Below are 20858 nucleotides of genomic sequence, written 5' to 3'. Positions count from 1 at the left end.
CCCTTTATGTATCAACAGATAATTAACACAACTCATAATTAATTTGCAAATTGAGGCAGAGAAGAGTTAAGTGACTTCCCAAAATTATTCAGGCATTCAGTCACTATGTTAGGTAATGTTACTGACCTAAAAATATCCATTTCCCCTACCATCTCTCTTAGTAATTAAACCCAATTAAGTTGTGCTTCAGAGAAAAATGAGCAAACCTAGGCAGTGATTCTTAATTTATCTAAGTCAATCATGGTAATTCCGCCAGCTATACTGTTGAAATTTTACAGAAAAAGATGTGGCAAAATATTGGCCAACAAGAAATTAGATGAAAGACATCTGAGTAAGGTTTTCTCTGATAAAAAGAAATGCTAAGGGGAGCCTGGGTGGCTGAGTTCGTTAAGCGTCCAACACTTGATTTCTGCTCAGGTCATAATCTCACTTTTCATGAGTTCGAGCCCTGCCTTGAACCCCTGCTTGGGATTCTCTTTCTCTCCCTTTCTCTCTCCCCCTCCTCCTGCTCATGTGCTCTCTCTCTCTTTCAAAATAAATAAACATTGAAAAAAAGAGAGATGCTAATGTAGAAAAGCTTCTTTTACTCCTACTTGACAATATTATACATGCATCTGACAGCCAGAAATTACTGGCGGACATCTGGAGACATTGAGAAGTAGTAGATTTGTTATGGACTGAACGTTATCCTCCAAATTCACTTGTTGAAGCCCTACCTGTGAGTGTGATGGTATTTGGATGTGGGCATTTTGGGAGAATAAATCAGTTTAGATGTGATAGGTGGGGCTCCCATGATAGCTTTGTATCCTTGTAAGAAAAGGAAGAAACCAGAGTTCATTCTCTCTCTCTCTCCACTGACTTACACTGAGGAAAAGTTGTGTGAGGAGACAGACATAGTGAGGAGGTAGACATTTGCAGGCCAGGAAGAGAGCTCTCATTGGGAACTGAATCAGCAGGCATTTTGGACTTCCAGTTTCCAGAACTGTGAAACATAAAGGTTATTTTTAATTTGTTTTTAATGTTTATTTTTTATTTATTTTTTTTTGAGAGAGAGAGAGAGAGAGAGAGAGAGAGCAAGTGGGGGAAGGGCACAGAGAGAGGGAGACACAGAATTCAAAGCAGGCTTCAGGTTCCAAGCTGTCAGCACAGAGCCTGATGTGGGGCTCAAGCCCACGTATGGTGAGATCATGACCTGAGCCAAAGTAGGTGGCCTAACCGACTGAACCCTCAGGCGCCCCAGAAATAAATGTTTTTTTAAGCCACTTAGTCTCTGGTATTTTATGATGGTAGCCTGAGCTAAGACAAAGCTTAATAAGAAAGGCAGAGTGAAAAAAAAATAATTTAGGATTTGCTGATATTGGATATGTTAAATGATCTAATAGTGGAATAACTCTAAATCTATCAGATAATAACTTGGCACATTGGTTAAGCCATTTCTGTTTGTGTCTTTTGTTAGTCAGCTAAAAATATCTTCATGGATAAAAATGTTAAGAGTTAAGATATAACTACTAATATGACTACATTTTTGTTATTCAACCACTTTTCCTGTACTCCAGCATTCTTCTGTTGTACCAACTGGCAATTTTCTACAAAATGCAGACATTACAAGCAAAAACAAATATATACAGACATTATGTGTTATAGACTCATCAGCTAGCTTTGTAAAAATTGTCTAGGATGAATGGTAAAAATTCTACTTTCCTGCTTGTGAGATCCTAGGCATCCCTGAACAAGCCAGAACACTCACGCTGACCCAAGGGAGAGCTAGGGTCCCTCTGAGGGGTTCTTGAGCAGTGGCCACAGCCCTCAGCCCTTCTCCTGTGCAGCTGTGAATGCACAAGTACAAGCACAAACACAAGAGGATGCAAGATGACCAAGACAGAGTGAATCACAGGCACCATTTCATGACCATGCAGAATGGAACATGGTGGTCATCCTGAAGTCTCAGTGCCCCGAGGTCCAGAGCCACTCCCCCTACCCACACCGACCTGTGCTTTCACTCACCCCTTCAGCCTGTAAGGATCAGATTTGTCATTGATATTTTTCTTTTGTATTTTGATAAACACTGAAGAAGCTGGAGCTGTTAAACTTTATCTTGGGGAAATCCTAAGAACTGGTGTATTTGGTGTCATGGAACCTGTTACTGCTTTCTGTACACAATTACCAATCAACTGTTTTGTATACTTGTCTTCAGTTCTCATTTTGACAAGCAAGCACTGTAACTGTAGCTCTTAGAATAAAATCTCTTAACTATTTAAAAAATGAAATGAAGTAAAAATAATCTATTATCTTTCCAACAGTCGATATCTTGCATGTATGTCTATCCCTGTTGTCTTTTTTGTGTTTTGTTCTTATCTATTGAGTCTATTTTCTTTGTGCTTGACTATAAACTAGTCACTGAATTAGACATTATATGTTTAAGATTGGTTTTCTTTGTTGCTGTTGTTGTTTTTAACCTTACTAGGAATTTAATTAAATACTTGGATGTGTAAGCTAATCTTTTCATCAAATTTGGGAAAAAATGCCTTTGTGCTTCTTTTTCACAAGAAGCCAAGATCTTTTATCCACTTTTCTGAAATGTCAACTATAATTCTGATATGAATTTAAATTCTGCTATTATTTTTCCCGTTTGATTTTTTATGATCAAACACATACCTCATTACCTAGACATAAAAAAGATCTCCACATACATCCAAAAGGAGCCCCAGAAAGAGAAGACAGTTAAATGAGATAGAAAAATGTTTGATGTATTAATAGCTGAAAATATCCTCTGGGCATATATCTCAATGTATCATCTTTACATGTTTGTTTGTTTTTTAAATTCTTCTCCTGTTAAATAAATATACTGATGAATTTTAATGAGGGAAGAGTGATCTCATTTTTTTCCTATTAATTCTGATAGTAAATCTTATCTCAAAACTAGAAAAGTACTCATCATCTTCAATGCACAGCTTTCTTTCTCTTCTATTTTGTAATCCATTGTTAGTTTCAGCAAATGTTATTCTACTTTAATTTTTGGCTCAGTATTTGGAATAGGACATCTTTATTTAAGGTCAGTTTTGATATCAAACATTGTATTTTTTCCTTTAACTGCCATGCTAACAAAATCCTTTCCTTCTGAACTAAATATTAGTGATGGTTTCAGCAATATATATATATGTGTATATACATATATATAGAATGTTACAATTACTAACTAGAATTGCTCTGCATAAATTGAAGAGTACAGCTAAAGTGTGTTAGAAGATATATCCTGTAAGCAAAGCAGTGTTTAGATCTTCCTGGAGAAGCAGATGTACAAGTAACCACCCCTGCTGTGCACTATTCCTACAACACCTCTTCCTTAACCATTCCCAACTTAATATTTCAGTGTATATTGATTTAATATCTGCCCATTTTAACTTAAGTATAAGCTGCACAATAGAGAATTTTTGTTTCTAGTATTATTGCAATAGAGGGTGTTGTTTGTTTTAAGTTTCATGCGTGCCCTATTCAGTTTAGGATGAAATAACAGAAGACCATAGTCTGGGTGGCTTATAAATAAGAGAAATGTATTTCTCAAATTCTGGAGGCTGGAAGTCTGAGATCAAGATGCCAGCAGATTCCATTACTGATGAGGTCTGAGTCCTAATTGCACACTGCCAACCTCTCATTGTGTCTTCATACAGTGGAAAAAAAATTAGGGGTCCTTTTATAAGGCATTCACAAGGGCTCAATCCCTATGACCTTATCACCCACTAAAAGTCCCACTTCCTAATACCATCACGTTGTGGGGTAGGATCATTTTGAGAGGACATTCATTTTGAGGGTATTTTCCTGAGATACAAAGGGAGGAAATTGGGATAGTAAACTATTATCTAAACACACACATTTTCTGCTGATTGTTTTCAGCTATATTTCAACAGACACTTCTATGTGGCCCAAAATGACCATGAATAATTGTTGTTTTTTTACAGTGCTGAAGTGAAACCCCTGACAGAAAAGGCAATTCTTTTTTTTTCAATATATGAAATTTATTGTGAAATTGGTTTCCATACAACACCCAGTGCTCATCCCAAAAGGTGCCCTCCTCAATACCCATCACCCACCCTCCCTCCCTCCCACCCCCCATCAACCCTCAGTTTGTTCTCAGTTTTTAACAGTCTCATATGTTTTGGCTCTCTCCCACTCTAACCTCTTTTTTTTTTTTCCTTCCCCTCCCCCCTGGGTTTCTGTTAAGATTCTCAGGATCCACATAAGAGTGAAAACATATGGTATCTGTCTTTCTCTGTATGGCTTCTTTCACTTAGCATCACACTCTCCAGTTCCATCCACGTTGCTACAAAGGGCTATATTTCATTCTTTCTCATGGCCACGTAGTATTCCATTGTGTATATAAACCACAATTTCTTTATCCATTCATCAGTTGAAAAGGCAACCAACAGAATGGGAAAAGATATTTGCAAATGACATATCAGACAAAGGGCTAGTATCCAAACTCTATAAAGAGCTCACCAAACTCCACACCCGAAAAAAAAATAACCCAGTGAAGAAATGGGCAGAAAACATGAATAGACACTTCTCTAAAGAAGACATCCGGATGGCCAACAGGCACATGAAAAGATGTTCAACATCACTCCTTATCAGGGAAATACAAATCAAAACCACACTCAGATATGACCTCACGCCAGTCAGAGTGGCCAAAATGAACAAATCAGGAGATTATAGATGCTGGAGAGGATGTGGAGAAACGGGAACCCTCTTGCACTGTTGGTGGGAATCCAAATTGGTGCAGCTGCTCTGGAAAGCAGTGTGGAGGTTCCTCAGAAAATTAAAAATAGACCTACCCTATGACCCAGCAATAGCACTGCTAGGAATTTATCCAAGGGATACAGGAGTACTGATGCATAGGGGCACTTGTACCCCAATGCTTATAGCAGCATCTCAACAATAGCCAAATTATGGAAGGCAATTCTTAGTAAAAGGTAAAAAGGCTGTTTCTGGAGTTCTCTGCCAGGACTCCTTGTATTGAAGTCTCAGGTCCATCATGTTATTAATTGGATGATATGGTGCAAGATAACAATCCTGAAATTCAGTTTTCTCATCTGTAGAGTGAGAATCATACTGGAATTTTAATTCTGGGGCTGTTGTGAGGTTTAATGAGGCAACTTCTATTCCATGATCATAAATATGTTCAAAACATGGTTGGCCCTTAATATTAGTAGCTATTATTTTTTGTTATTTAGACAGCCTTATCAACCTCCATGGAAGGATGGTCTTTCAGTGAGAAATAGATTTCTCTCTTCCCACGGCTAAGCAAAAGCAAACATCTCTTCAGATATTATTAGTTTGATTAGGTTCAGTAATTGAACCTGAGTTACATGTAACAAGGCCATAAAGATAGCAAAAGGAATATTCAGTTCAGACTCTGGTCTTGTCACTCTAAAGTTCACCCTATTTCCACTGGATCATTACATCTTTTTTTTTTATGTTTATTGTTTTGAGAGAGAGAGGTGGGTGGGGGGCAGGGGGCAGAGCTTTTCAGTCAGTTTAAAACTTAACTACTTAACCATTTAATTTTTTAAGTGTTTTGTGTATGTGTGCCTGTGTGTATGTGTGTGTGGATATTACAGGAAAATTTTTAGGAAGCCTAGAGATCTACAGTAGAAATAATTGTACAACATCATGCTGCCTTCCTTGCTGACAAGTATTTAACTTTATTAAATATTTAATGGTTAAGTGAATATTACAAAGGTGTCTCTAAGCTTTGACTAGTATGTCTCAATAACTTAAACATTCTAAACCTCTGTATTATGATATAATTAATAGAATAGCTCTTTAAAATTGATGTAATATTTTAATAAATGGTATTATTAGAAAAAATGGGCCATATTGATTTAGAAATAGGTAGGGAGTTATTCCAAACAATGTAGGTATATCTTTCCTAAGCGGTGTATTCTGTCATTATAAATGGTAGGACACAATTTTGTATGTGGTCTATACACACCCATAATTAGACATACTAGTAGTAAAAGAGAGAAATGAAAAACGGGACTTAAACTTATTTTATCCATAGTATCATGTAAAACTTATAAACCCAAACACAATCTATACCTTGGAATTTGTAAAAGATTGTTATTTTTCTAAGAAAATAACATTATTTTTCACTGTTTTTTGATCTACCATGTAAAAAATTTTATCACAAAAATGATTTATAAAAATTCATATTCCAATCCATATTTTTGAGAAAGTCATCTTCACGTGGAGAAACAGCTTTTTAGTTAAACTGTGTTTGCTTTACAATCGTAAATTCAATTCACTTATATAGACTCTTTAAAAAAATACCATATTAATAGTTGACTCTTTTACTTTGTTACAACAGAACTTAAAACTATTATTTTTTTGACTCATAAGAAATACTTTTTATAAATTTGTTGTCAAGTGGTGACAAAAGCAAATCTTTCCAATTGGGCAAGCATTTTCTTATTAGAAATATAAACTCATGCAAAAATTATCAGTTATCTTCCAATAAATAGATGAAACTTGCTGCAAAAAATATCAAGGCAAGGTTTAGATTTTTTTCTAAAACCAACAAAGTAGAAAGTAGAATTAATTAGGTTAACTCATAGAATATTTCTAGTTACATTTAAATATTTTGCTGATGGTAAACATTTCTGAACTCACCATGCTAACGAAAACCCATCTTTCACAGAAACTCAAGAGAGATATTTTTCTGTTGCCTCCAAGAAAGTATCCATTCTTTCATTTATCTGACAAATAAATACTGTTGCTTTATCTGACAAATATTTGTTGAATACATACTGCTTCCTGGCAAGCACTGTTACAGACAGTGGGTGTACTATAATAATATCCTTTAATCTTTGAGCTCCTAGAGTTTCCAATTTAATGGAGTAGAAATAAAATATACAAATAAGCATATAAATATCAAGTTCCAAGTGCAATGAAGTAAAATGAAAGAGGGTAAGATGATAATGAATGCCAGAGAAGGAAATTACTATTTATATCAGGTGGTGAGAACAAGTTTTTCATAAGTGACTGATCATAGGGTTAAAAGAAGAAAAGGAATGTATATTAAGGAATTTACTGGGGAGAAGAGTATTCCAAATGAAGTAACAAAAAGTGAAAATATGCTACAGTATTCTAGATGAAAGGGTAAACCTTAGCAACTTGAGTGTAAAATAACCAGATGTTGTTATTTAGTATCTGGTGTCATTCTTGGAAAGGACTGGTATTGTGAAACTGTTACATTCATAGGAGCTCATTCATAGGAGTGGTACAATGAAAATGTGCAGACATGGAAAATGTTACAGAATCAGGGCCTGATAGCATGGCCAAGCGAAGAAAAATTACCTGCTTGGTCATCAAAAATGATGAGTAAAGCAAGTTGATAACTAAAAATGGCCCACAATACTTGGGCTTCCCATGCAACTTTTAGACATAAAAACTTGTTATGTGAAATAAGTTTGTCTAGTAATTAAACTTCTGAATACCATTCAATGCTAGAACTGCGAAGCACTGCCCTAGATATATCCAAGTATCAAATGTACACTGGCAAAATTCACAACCTGGAACCTTCATAGCATACATTGTTAAATATCCTTCATAAGGGATGCTCCCAAAGCTGAGTACACTAACTACTAAAATATTTTTAACTATCATATTTATACATATTTTAACTCACTTTTAAGCTATCATAGTAAATGTACAAGCACCCACTCTCTTGATTAGACAACCTTATATTCTATTTAACCATTAGATTGATTTTAATACCTTTAATTTCAGAATATAAATGAAAATAGCTCATGAAAATGTGGACTATTTTCTCTCATGGCTTTATTTGTCATATTCATGTCACTCCAGCACAACCTGTCCTGAAGTAATTGCCTCTTTAATGAATAAGAATCCGAACTTAATTCCCTTTGATTAAAGGATTTCAGCAGCACTGCAAACTTTATTAAGCAGAAAGTCACCATATAGTTCCAGCTAAACTTTTGATGAAATTTTATAGTTTGTTTTTTAATCTAGATTAATATTTGGGGGTTTGTCCTTTCTGTTTTGGGTTATTTGGTGCTATTTTTATTGAAATTAAAGCTTAAAGCTGATATACGTTAGTTATAAATTATCAGTCACCCTTCTGTTATTTGTTCACCATTTAGTACTTGGGCATTCCTAAATTTTGGCAAGAATACTATACAGTATTATGTCCTGTGGCATCTATTTAAAAGACGATATTAAATCTCTCCTTGTTGATGGACATATTATGAAAACAGAAATGCTCAGCACATTCTCAGAGCGTTCTTCCATAATTTCATAATATTTAGAAATTTCCACGGTATATAATTATATAATCTGAAATCAACTTTACACAAACATTGTAATCAGCCAACGGTTTTTTTTTAAGATGAGCTATTTATTTATTCATTCATTTATTTATTCACTTACTTACTTGCTTATTAAGTAAGCTCTATGCCCAATGTGGGGCTTGAACTCACAACCCTGAGATCAAGAGTCACATGCTCTATCGACTCAACCAGCCAGGCAAGCCCAGACCACTATTTTTTTTAGTCTATGTCTTCCACATTCTGTAACTGTGGTTATCCTATAAATAATATTGGCACAAGATCAGAGAAATTGCCTTCTAGTTTCAAGTCCACCATTTATTAACATTATTAGCTTAGATTTCTCCAACTGTCTTCTATAAAGTGAGGTGATAATAACTAAAATACAGAAACAAATGAGATATTATTCATTAGAAATCATTACATAGTAGATGATAAACAAATGGTGCTTCTATTTTCACCTTAAACATTGAATAACTATTCTATGAAATGTTTGCCTTTGCTAACTTCAATTTCTGTCCCTGTACAGTATACCTTATGAAATGTCTCTTGTAAATACTCAAGAAAGATAAATCCCTCTCCTCTTTACACATTGCTTTCAGAACTTTGATCATCTCTTCCTAAAGACTTATTTAGTGTGTAATCTAGTGACATTGAAGGTATTGATCTTTGGAAAGAAAACTGCGTCATTACAGATTGGATCCTGAATTAGAGCAAATCACTTCACTTTTGTGAAATTCCAATTTATCACTTGTTAGTCCTGTTAACAATGTTTATCCATTTATAGCTTGATTCAACTTTACAACTGAGTCTGTTTCTTAGAGTTCAAGGTGCCTTTAAAGTCTAGTTGATGCCAGGTACTATAGATGTTTGCAAAAAACTACATTGTTCTTCCAGTGTTGAAAGTATTAGGAGGAATCATATTTGAGGAAAGAAAAAGCAATATAAATGTTTTAAATTAAAATATTCTAATTATTATCATTTGATATAATTAATAGTAAAAATTTACAGTAACGTTTTTATTAGCATAGTAAATCGTTACAGGTTAGCCAACATTATATTAAGTATTTACTACTAAACATGTAATATCTAAACAAAGTAACATTGAAAATTAAATATAAATCATAATTTCAGTACACTTTGTGTACATAATTTGCACACTTTGCGTTCTTTCACAAAGCACATGGGTAATGTGCCTCAAAAGCATATATAACTGTTTAGAGGAAGATGCTATTGAATTTGGTACACTTTTCTCCAAAATCATTGCTTTGTGAAGTTTTTAGTTATTTGTCGAGCTTGCTCAACAAATCACCCCACACATAATAAAATGAGGATATGATAAAATAATTATTGATATATTACTAAAAGTATAGAAACTGTTGTTTTAAAAAAAGTCAGAGAACTTATACAATAAAAGTTTATTTCTCATTATGCAGCGGTTCAGTGTAAGAATTTGTAGTCAAGCGGCTGTAGGAGAGGCTCTCCTTCCACTTTGAATTCCTAAACTCGTGTAGGTCCTAGCTGATCAGGGTATAGAAAAGAACAGCCTCATTCAACTCAATTCAACCTCAATTCAAAACAGCCTCATTCAACCTTAATTCAAAACAAGCAGTTTTTCCAAAATTCAGGCTTCAAGTAATTGTGCAAAAATATGTCAAAGGTAAGTTAACTGTATGCCCAGGATGAAGAGAAGAAGACAGACATTGACAGCAGAACAACCTCAGGCATACATATAAAAATATATGTCTCCAAGTTCACTTGCTGCAATATTAATGGCCATTTTCATTGCATGTTGGACTTAAAGGTGCTTCACATTTTGTTTATGCATTTTGATATTCTCCAAACATTTCACAGTTAATGCTTATTACTTTTATTATGAAATACGAATGCATCTCTCGTCTTTCCTCCCCTCTCCCTCCTCTTTTCCTACTCCTGATTTTTCCTACTTCTTGCTGAATTCACCCTTCTTGTCCCCCTCTTCCTCTTCCCTTCCCCTTCTCTTCCAACCCTCCCACTCTCTCTCTTTCTCTGGAGAAGAGACAGAGTTCCTTCTTAATTCAATTTAAGTTAATAGCATTTTTGCTTATTTTGTGGTGTTTTTGGAATCCTTTTAAGGCTTTACAGTAGAATCTGCAACATTTTTTCACATTTCAGGAAGTGATAGGGAAAAGAGACTCTTCATTCACAATTAGCTGTTAAACTGAACCATCTTGCACTTGAAGTTGCTAATTGACACCCAGACATATTGGACTTACCATCATTGAACTTGCTCTCAATCCAGTTCTCCCTTGTCAGTTCAATTTACTCCCTAGTCTATAAATTTTCTGTTGGGGGTTAACTTACTCAATACGTGTATTACTAGATCATGAGCTCCTTCAAGTGTATGTGTGTATATATATATATTTTTTAATTTTTTTTAACGTTTATTCATTTTTGAGATAGAGACAGAGCATGAACGGGAGAGGGTCAGAGAGAGGGAGACACAGAATCTGAAACAGGCTCCAGGCTCTGAGCTGTCAGCACAGAGCCCGACGCGGGGCTCGAACCCACGGACCGTGAGATCATGACCTGAGCCGAAGTCGGACGCTTAACCGACCAAGCCACCCAGGCGCCCCTATATATATTTTTTAATTGGGTATATACTCAGTGCCTAAGTTAGGCACTGCTGTTAAACACACACACACACACACACACACACACACACACACACACACACACACAGAGTTATTGAACAGTACGCTACATAGCAGCCATTTCACAAATATTCGATAAATGAATAAAAAGACATACCTTCTATGACTTAAATCATCCTTACATATAAAAATAATCACTTTGTATTTTATGTATTTTATTTTATTTTATTTTATTATTTTTAAATCACTGTGCATTTTAACTAATAAGATAAATACCTCAAAAACCTTAGAAACAGCTAAACCTTTTATATCTTTTTTTTTTTTTTTTTTTTTGGTCACATCTGAATGTCATGTAAAATTGCTACAAATGTGCCCTGGTATATTAATAATAAAAGCTTCATACATCACAGTGAGTTGTCCTCACAACTAAAGCCTTAAGGATTCATAATTTTCTGTTTTTTATCTGACTGTAAAGTTTACTCTCTTAAGAAATACTGTAATATAGTCTTTGAGACTCTATTATTTTTTCCATCTAATTAAAGATGTGATGAGTCAAATAACAGCCTATGAGTTCAGAAAGTACCTCTGCTTTCTGCACATAGGTAGTATTCTGGTGCTCTTAATATTCTCTCATTTTTTTGACTGAAAAAAAAATTTCATACACTAGAACTTAATTAATTTGAAAAGTTATAATTATATTTTTACATAAGAATTCATAAGTTAGATTTAAAAAAGAGCTGCTATTAAAGAAAAATGTTGAAAAGACACAACACTGAGCTAAACTTGATATCATTTGTTTAATCTCTTGATGACAACAGTTATTTTACTGAATTTTTATTTTCTAAAGTAATAATTTAATTGTTTTTGTTTTTTGATGAATTACACAAATATCTCAAATAAGAATTCTGATAAAGGTTGGGGATCCTGGGTGGCTCAGTTGGTTAAGCAACCAACTCTTGGGTTCGGCTCAGGTCATGGTCTTGCATTTCTTGAGTTCAAGTCCCACATGCAGCTCCAGCCTGACAGTGCAGAGCCTGCTTCAGATTCTCTCTCTCTCCCTCTCTCTCTTCCCCACTCCCACTCACTCTCCCTGTCTCTCTTGAAATGACTAAACTTAAAAAAATGAAAAAAAAAAAAGAATTCTGAAAATAATATTTACTACTAATAATAAATAAAAAGATGAAAGAAAAAACATCTCTGATTTAGTACTTGCCTTTTTGTTTTGGATATTAATTTCACCTTTCATATTAAGATAAATAATTAATATGTGTCACTCTCATAATATATTTAAGTTATTATAAAACTATCTATGTGCTTATGGTTATTTCACTTTTTCCTAAATATACATAACATTTAATCCTTCGTGTAGAAAATAAATTTAGCATTTCATCAGTACTCTGACACTTGCCCCGTCACTTTTGAATGCTGTTAATTATTTGTTTAATTTTATTTGTTTATTAAGCCAAAGTATTGTCTTTTGTATTATAAAATACCTTCTTTAGGATAAAGAAGTAACTTATATCATACCTGTCAAATGGGCTCAAAATAAATAACATAGATACAGAAGTTCTCAATAAAATACTAGCAAATTAAATTTGACAGTATATCAAAAAGAATTTGCACCAAGACCAAGTAGGGTTTATCCCTGGGATGAAAGATTGTTTTAACATATGCAAACCAATCGACATGATATACCACAGTAACAGAATAAAAGACTAAAATGTCATCTTAATAAAAGCAGAAAAAGCATTTGAAAAGTTCAGTATAAATGTATATGATAAAAACTCTCAACAAAATAGCTATAAAAGGAAACCTCCTCAACACAATGAGACCATTTATTTTAAAAATCCACAGATAACATCATAATTAATGGAGAAAAAGTGAAAGTGTTTCCTCTAAAATTTTCTATAAAGCAAGAATGCTTACCTCCCCACTTCTATGTAACATAGTACTGAAAGCACTAAGATGAGCAACCAGAAGAGAAAAAAGGAAAAAGAAATAGAAGGCATTCAAATTGGAAAGTGACAAGTAAAAATATCTGCTTGCAAATGACATAATCCAAAATGCAGAAAACTCTAAAGTCTCAAAAAAAAAAAAAGAAACCTGTTAGAACTAATAAATTCAGTAAAGTTGCAGAAAACAGAATCAACACATAAAAACCAGTTGCATTTTTTACACCAACAAAAGGAAGTCAAGAAAACAATTCTAGCTGATCCAAGTGCAGTGGTGTTTACGATTAATTGATCACAACCAGTTACAGATTTATTTCTTCTTGACTCTCACTGCTTCATTTGACTAGCCTTAGAAAAATAAAAGCAACCCCATTTATGAACATATGAAGAAAAAAATAAAATAGGAATAAACTTATCCAAGAAGGTGAAAGATGTACACCAAAAACTGTAAGATACTGATGAAAGAAATTGAAGAAGATTCAAATAAATGGAAAGATAGCCTGTGTTCACGGATTTGAAAAGTATTGTTAGAGTGTCCATACTACCCAAAGTGATAAATTCAATTTAATTCCTATCAAAATTCCAATGGCATTTTTCACAGAGATAGAAAAGCCAATTCTGAAATTTGTATGGAACTACAAAAGCTCCTGAATAGCTGAAGAATCTTGAGAAAACAAAGCTAAAGGCAACACACTTCCACTTACTACTTCTTTTATAACAATGTCCAGAATTTTGATAATAATGGGCATGCTAATTGCAAGAGGGTTGGGTTAAGTGTTAGAGCCAGGTTACTTCCAAAAAGAACCCTCTGCACAGGTCTCTCCCATTGCCACCACTGTCTTGACAAATCTTTTTATTCATTTTCTCTTTTGACTTCTGTTTTCTAAAACCTCTGTTTATTGGAGAAAACTAACTATGGGCAATTACAATGTTTCTCACTTTCTTGCAGTTTTCCTGCCTATAGTGCATTTTAGACAGGGTCCAACTGTAGAGTTTCTTTGGGCCACGTCTTTGTGTGATGTCTTTCCACATTTGGTGATATTAGTAAGATTTTATGCAAAGTAAGATCCGAACATTCACACAATCTGTTCCTGGGAAGAATTTCTGCCATGATTACCTTTCTCTTTTTTTCAATACTACTGAATTTGCTGAAAGCCTTAGAAACTTGAATGTTCTTTTATTTCCATCACTTCAATTTAGATTTCAAGGCAATCTTACAAACCCTAATCTCATTTTCCATTGAGAAAGGTTAATCCCTGCCCCACTCTCCCTTTGTCTATCTATCTATCTATCTATCTATCTATCTATCTATCTATCAATCATCTATCTATCATCCATCTATCCAAATTGAGGTAACTTATTTGGTTAAAAATAATAATGTAATATTCTTTATTAAAGATTTTTTTAAATTTTATTTTTTAAGCGATCTCCACACTCAATGTGGGGCTCTAACTCACAACCTTGACATCAAGAGTCACGTGATTTACCAACTGAGCCAGCTGGGCTCCCCAATAATGCAATATTCTCATTTAGTTGAGCACTTCTTACATATTTTCTGTTTCTGAAGAAAAATTTTGAAAGCACAAGCTACTCAGAAAAGGGATCACAATATAGTGAAATTAATTAATGTTTCCGGGAGGCTTCTGAACTATTTCAATAAATTACTCATTTAATTTAAATAATGCCATAATAGTCATAAGCTTCCTAATATCCAACTGACTAGAAACCTGTAAATACTGCTAGAATACTAAAAGGGTGTTTTTTTAAGCCCTCAAACAACGAGAAATTTAACTTTGTAAGTGTAAAAAACCACTTTGCCAATTTCAAAAGACACAGTTTTAATACCCCGTGGATACTGTGAGGGCATTACCTACTAGAAAAGAAAAAGGAAACTTTCATTGAGAACAAATGTCAACAGAGAAACAATTTACTCATGTGCTTATCTCAATGGACAAATGTCAGCAAAGTTACACACAATAAATATGCTTATCTCTCTGGCCGCTTTCTCAGTGAATGTAGTAAAAGCATTTTGGGTAAGAAAATGTTTTATTATATAGAAATATCCTGCACAGCATAGGATATTTTGTATCTGAGTTGAAGAAACTAATATTTGCTATTGTTAGAATCAACCACCTCCTTAGCAATACCCTGATTCTACATTGTCAATCCTCTGCCTTTATTCCATTTCTCTTCTGATTTTCTTCTCTTCACAAAATTTGTTAAAATATGCGTTTCAACAGTGACAACCCAAACCCCCATCCTCTGATCTGTTTTGCAAACCATTATATATTTATTTTGGTCTTAGGATACAAATGTATGCTAATTTCCTACTCTATCAGGTTAAATCAGAACTTTTTATAAGGAGATAGACTTTAAAATTAATAAGGAACAAGGGACACCTGGGTGGCTCAGTCAGTTGAGCATCGGACTTGGGCTCAAGTCAGGATCTCACAGTTCCTGAGTTTGAGCCCAGTATTGGGCCGGTGGCTGACAGCGCAGAGCCTGCTTGGGATCTTCTGTCCCCCTCTCTCTACTCCTTCTCCACTTGCGTTCTCTCTCTCAAAAATAAATAAATCTTTAAAATATTAATAAGGAACACAAAATTTATTACCATCATAACAATTTAATGTAATATGTTCTTCCTCATCCTTATCATACGTATGTGAATCTGCTTCCCAGAACCTAGCTTTGCCATGTGTGAAAGAACCTGGCTTCCCCTCCACCCCCAGCAGTTAGAGGTGTTTCTTAAAACTTTGTAAACAGTTATAATGAAGCATATTACGCATAGAAAAAAGTACATAATTTAGAAAAAAGCACACAGAAAAAAGTTCAGTCAGTTAAGCAGTGATGTCGGCTCAGGTCATGATCTCGCAGTTTATGGGTTCAAGACCCAAGTCATGCTCTGTGCTGACAGCCCAGAGCCTGGAGCCTGCTTCAGATTCTTCATCTCCCTCTCTCTGCCCCTCCCTTTGTCTCTGTATCTCTCTTAAAAAATTTAAAGTACTTAATTTATAATTTTACTATTTAAAGAAATATTACAGAGTGAATATGACCTGGTAAATGCTACCACAAAAGGTGTAACTGCAACGTCACCCCAGAATTCTCATTTATCCTCTCCTATTAGTGTTCCATTTATCCTGCCCCAATTTAACTGCTGCCTTGATGGCAAACTCCATCCTTTAGTTTTGATTTTTTTAACTTTATACTAATGGAAGCATGCAATACATTCTCTTTTTTTATGGATTTCTTTTCACTCAGCATCATGTTTGTAAGTTTTATTCAGTTTGTTGAATGTGTCTGAAGACTTTTCATTTTCATTGCTGCCTACTGTCACAGAATATGCCTACTTTCAACAGGCATTAATACTACAAAATATGGATCACACTGTGAAAGGTAGGGTTTTTGTTTTGTTTGCTTTGATTTTAGTTTCATCTCAGAAAGTCATGAATCTGAAAGTCGAAATTTATAAGAAACATTAAAAGGATATTCAAAGATTATTGGGTAGTCAAAGCAAGAGCCGATATCTATTGTAATTATCTTACTAAATTCCAAAGTAAAAGAGTTATTTTCATTTTAAGATTTAATTTTGCAAAGGTCATGATATTGAATCATTTTCAACAAAAGAGTTTCTACTTTTATAGAAAAGAAAGGATACACACAAAAACATATGCACACACAAGTATAAAGTATCTTGCATTTTATATGCAATAATTCAAAGAATTTATTATAACCAAAATTTTACTTTTTAATACAAGATGAAAGATATAAGAAGATATTTGTTTTTCTAAAAGAGATTTTATTTATTTATTTTTAAATGTTTATTTATTTTTAGAGAGAGAGAGAGAGTGCATGAGCATGCATGCCCATGGTGAAGGGGCAGAAAGAGAGGGAGAGAGAATCCCAAGCAGGCTCCACACTGTCAGCACAAAGCCCAGTGTGGGGCTCGATCCCACCAACCATGAGATCATGACTTGAGCAGAAATCAAGAATTGGATGCTTACCCAACCAACTGAGCCACCCAGGTGCGCCAGAAATTAAAAGATACTTGTAATCAAATAAAATTTTTATTTTACTTATTCAGTAATCCCTTTATTAAACTCACTGTTTCTATAGACTATCATATTTGAAATATAATCTGAAGGCATACTTATTAATATTGCTCATTTATTAAGATTGACAAAATAACAATCTTTTTTCTATTCATCTGAGTATATTTAAGTACATACTCTTTTTATATGACTTATAATCACTTAAACTAATCTTATTGCTTTCCACCAGTATCCACACAAAATCGAATACTTTTCTTCTGAGCAAATCTTAAAATTCTAACTTAAAACTTAACGATGTCTGTTAAAGATTTTCAGAAGCAACTCGAGATTCTTGCCCTTCCTTTCTCCTGGAATTCTTAGTCATGAATAACATTAACATGACCAAGACAACTCTTAAACCAGGAGAATTGAAGGCAAGTTGAGTGAGTGGAGATTGTAGCCTGTGCGACACAAGAGACTAAAAACAGGTTTGCAGTGTGACCAATACCTCACTTTGTGTGCTCTAGTTATGCCGTAAAACCATCCTGAATCTTTCTCTCGGGATTTTAACAAAGCATCTTTTGAATGCTCCCAAACAGTAAGTCTACAAGAGTAATCCTAAATTATTTGGGGTCTAAGAATTTGCATGGATTAGCATTTTCATGTCACCTGAAAGGTGAGATTATTGGGTAGGAAAGTATATTGTTTACCTTTATAGAAAACCACCAACCTATGTTCCAAAGTGGCTCTACATTTTGACATTCTTACGAACTCCACATCTTCACTAGTATCAGTTGTTTGAATGTCAGCCCGTGGAATGGTGTGGAATGGTATGATATCGTGGTTTTCATTTTCACTTCTCCAATGACTAATGATTTTGAGCATTTTCATGTGTCTGTTGGCCAACTGTGTATTTTCTTTGTAACATGTAAGAGACATAGGCATTCCTTATATATTCTAGACACAGGTCTTTTATCAAACCTAAGTGTGTAGATATTTTCTTCTCATTGCAAAAGTGTACTATCATAAGGCCTTCCTTTCTGGGATTTTTTGTTGTTGTTGGTTTGGTTTGTTTGTTTTTTTCTGTCCTAATACTTTATGAATCACCTCTAGGCCTGTGCCTAGTTAGGTGGGCTTCAGGGAGGGGCTCACCATTGACCAGCCCAGCTGGGAAAATGAGACAGCCTTGGTCTAACCCTCCAGGGTCACTGACTGTGGAGTTTAAAGAGGCAGGTCTGACCTTTCCTGAGTTGGCATGGGGTATCCAGGCAGAGGCACAGGTGCAGGCCAACATCCCAAGCTTTCCATTTGTGTGCCACCCTTGCTGTGTTTGGAGAAGTATCCCTTGCTGTTGTATACGTTGGGCTTGATTGTGTCACTGCCTGACTGCCAGCCGGCAGGACAAATTTCCCCGTGTTAATTCCTGTACTGGACGGACTTCCCCGTGTTCGTTCCTGTGGTGGACAGACTTCCCCACTCTCATTCCTGTACTGGAAGACCTGGACCAGGTGCAGAAGCTTCCTCCACTGAGCTCCCCACAGGCAAATCATTGACAGTGATCTGGCGAAGGACACTGCTGCCATCAGTGATAAAGAGGCCCCTGTATGCAACGCCTTCAATCTTCCTTCAGCACACCATAATCTTGGGACAAGCTTCTGGTTACACCTGCCAGCAGAGGGATGTTGGGGGGTGAGGCAAGCTGCCTTCTTTCCTGGGCTTGTTGATCCCCACCAGGGGGATGAACTGAGAGTCGACAGAGACCCCCAGCACCTCACAGTCCAGCCTGAGTAAATCCTCAGCATGTTCACTGAAAGCGATGATCACTGTGGGTCACCCAGGGTGAAGTCCAGCAGGTAGACAAAGAGGACCAAGTATTTCCATCTGTAGTCAGAAAGCTTCATCTCCTCGAAGGAACCATCCACCATGGCAGCGGGCTGGAAATTCAGGTCAGGCTTTCCTATGTGTTGCCAGAGGGCAGCACTGAAAGCCACATGGGCAAAAACAAGGATACACGGACTGACAGATGCACAAACATGCATTCTCAGCACCCCCTTCTCGGAATTCTTTTAATGCTATTACAGTTTCTCCTTTCTTTATAGAATTTATTTAAAATAGTTTAAATTTAAACTTAAACCTAAATTCCAAATCAATTAATATGTGTGTGTAAAGAGGATAAAATGGCTTTTTAGATAATTTAATTGGTTTTGTGTTGTATTCTATTAAAATCCACTGTGTTGAGATCTTTAAATGATATTGATATATATGTGTGTATATATATATATATATATGTATATATATACATATATATATACATACATACATATACACATACATACATAGGGTTATTCTCAGTTGCCTTGTTGCAAATCTGAATTTATCTCTAGACATGCTTGAACCATAATGCTGATTCATGGCCAATAAAAGGCAACGTGTACTGCTTTGTGATTAAAATAGTTTTGTAGCCAAGTTTGAAACATATCATGAGCCAGCCTGTATCTAACTTATATACATACATATATTACATATATTACATACTAATATAACACATATACATATATTACATATATATGCAATATAAATTTCAGTCTTATAGTGTCTGTTACCTTTGCGTTGTTTGAGCTAACTTTTAGTTTTAGCTTTTGCGTTATTGAGCCAGATCATGTAGCCAAGTTTGGACTATAAAACCAGGTAGCATACAAAATACCCATTCTCTAAATCCTTCCAATAATCCAAAAAGGTATAATTATTATACATAGCATGGTATGTTGTTATATTTTGTGTATTTGGTGAATAATTATTCATTGAACAAGACGATTCCAAATAAGGTTGGTATGAAATTGAGAATTAGGTTATACTTGATAACAGAGTTCTAATCAGAGGAAATTATTAAATATGCCATTTTATATGTTTTTTTTTCATTTTTCTCATGCTGTCTATGCTGTCTATGTTCTATTAAAACAAATGTTAAAGGTATTTTAATCATATATATTTTACTTTCATTTCAAACATTGATTAATATCAACAAACATATTCATAATATAAACAATAGTTAAATGATAAACAGTCAATTATAATCTCTGTTGATAATTTTCTAGTAGAAATGGTTTTTTGTTTTTTGGTTTTTAGTTTTTTGTTTGTTTGTTTGTTTGTTTGTTTTCTAGAGGCAGCACAAGCAAGGGAGAGGAGTGGAGGGAGAGAGAATCTCAATCAGGCTCCATCCTCAGTGTGAAGCCCAACCGGGAACTCGGTCCCACAATCCTGGGATCATGACCTGAGCCAAAATCAAGAGTCAACGTTTAACAGACTCAGCCACCCAGGCATCCTATTCTCCTGAAGCTATTCCAAAAAGTAGAAATGGAAGGAAAACTTCCAAACTCTTTCTGTGAAGCCAGAATTACCCTGATTCCAAAACCAGACAAAGACCCCACTAAAAAGGAGAACTATACCACTTTCCCTGATGAACATGGAGGCAAAAATCCTCCACAAGAGAGTAGCCAACCAGATCCAACAATACACTAAAAAATATTATTCACCACGACCAAGTGGGATTTATACCTGGGATGCAGGGCTGGTTTAATATCCACAAAACAACCAATGTGATTCATCACATAGTAAAAGAAAGGACAAGAACCAGATGATCCACTCAATAGATGAAAAGAAAGCATTTGACAAAATACAGCATCCTTTCTTCATAAAAACCATCAAGAAAGTAGAGATAGAAGGATCATACCTCGAGATCATAAAAAGCCATATATGAAAGACCCAACGCTAATATCATCCTCCATGGGGAAAAACTGACAGCTTTCCCCTTAAGGTCAGGAACAAGACAGGGATGTCCATTCTCACCACTATTATTCAACATAGTATTGGAAGTCTTAGCCACAACAATCAGGCAACACAAAGATA

At 35.0% G+C, this 20858-nt stretch overlaps 1 pseudogene; it reads right to left on the bottom strand.

Annotated features, from left to right (window-relative positions):
• Positions 1-1532: 1532 nt before the first annotated feature.
• LOC131495561 (peroxiredoxin-2-like) lies at positions 1533-18991 on the bottom strand (annotated as a pseudogene).
• Positions 18992-20858: the final 1867 nt, after the last annotated feature.

The sequence above is a fragment of the Neofelis nebulosa genome, chromosome 15 (genome assembly GCF_028018385.1).
Source record: "Neofelis nebulosa isolate mNeoNeb1 chromosome 15, mNeoNeb1.pri, whole genome shotgun sequence".
In the NCBI taxonomy this organism is placed as follows: domain Eukaryota; kingdom Metazoa; phylum Chordata; class Mammalia; order Carnivora; family Felidae; genus Neofelis; species Neofelis nebulosa.
Note: the sequence above shows the minus strand (reverse complement) of the source record. Positions and strands in the feature narration are given on the sequence as shown.